Source organism: Marmota monax, unplaced genomic scaffold (genome assembly GCF_021218885.2).
Source record: "Marmota monax isolate L192 unplaced genomic scaffold, Marmota_monax_Labrador192_F-V1.1 WCK01_AAM20220418_F8-fsc00022, whole genome shotgun sequence".
Classification (NCBI taxonomy): Eukaryota; Metazoa; Chordata; class Mammalia; order Rodentia; family Sciuridae; genus Marmota; species Marmota monax.
In genome coordinates this window covers 21,794,111-21,795,142 of record NW_026695215.1, presented here as the reverse complement: position 1 = coordinate 21,795,142, position 1,032 = coordinate 21,794,111, and the positions used below count along the sequence as shown (strand labels likewise).

Here is a 1,032-nt window from a genome sequence, read left to right as displayed (position 1 = left end):
AGGAGAATCCAAGTTCAAAGCCAGCCTCAGCAAAAGCGAGGTGCTAAACAATTCAGTGAGGCCCTGTCTCTAAATAAAATACAAAATAGGGCTGGGGATGTGGCTCAGTGGTCCAGTACCCCTAAGTTCAATCCCTAGTACCCCCCAAAAAAGATTCAACATCTTGTGTGTGTGGTTCTGGGGATTAGAACTTAGCCTCATGCCTGCTAGGCAAGTGATCTACCACCGAGCTAGGCCTCCAGCCTGTACAGCTCTGCTTCTAATAAAATCTTTCTTAGAAATCCACTACAATAAAACGGAGCGTCTGCTTCAGCAGCACACATACTAAAATTGGAACCATACCGAGAAGATTAGCATGGCCCCTGCACAAAGATGACTGGCAAATTTGTGAAGCATTCCATTTAAAATAAAATAATAAAGAAAAGCCAATTAAAAGAAACTGCTGAGACGGGAGTAATGGAACTTCTGAAGACCCCTTTGGGGCTAAAACCCCTTGCTCCAAATGGCTTTGTTAGATCCTTCCCTGCTTAGAATCTGCAGGCCTCAACTCCCTCCAAGGTTTTCCCCATCCTGATTTCTTGTTTTTAGCGATTAATTGAGGTTACAGTGCATCTCAAGCTATGCACCTGGCTTTCAAGATGTGCTATAAAGGGATCACCTGGTTCTTATTAAAATGAGAATTCTGGGGCACACCCTAGACTTGTACAATGGGAATCTTCTTGGGAAGAACCCTGGAATTTGCATTTTTTAAACGTACTTCCAGGTGATAGTGATGTTTTAAAATTTGAGAACCACTGAACCGGAAAACACTGGGAGGTGAAAGTGGGAGTAAATGACTGAGGCTGGCGAATGTTGAAAAACCATCATCTTCCAAAACCACTGTGAGCATCCTTCTCGGTTAACTGAGTGGAAGGGAGGAGGTGGATTTTCCCTGGGGATCCAGATGCCAACTGGGACTGTCTCAAGGTCATCTTGGAACCACTCCCTGTCCACGGGACTATGAAGACCAGTCCCCAAGGACAAGGGCCTTCT

General features: G+C 45.0%; 1 non-coding gene across 1 annotated transcript; it reads left to right on the top strand.

Moving 5' to 3' along the window:
- The first annotated feature begins 302 nt into the window (after positions 1 to 302).
- On the top strand, positions 303 to 407 carry LOC124084628 (U6 spliceosomal RNA). Its single transcript, XR_006849169.1, has one exon. It is a non-coding gene; the product is annotated as a U6 spliceosomal RNA (small nuclear RNA).
- The last annotated feature ends 625 nt before the right edge of the window (positions 408 to 1,032 follow it).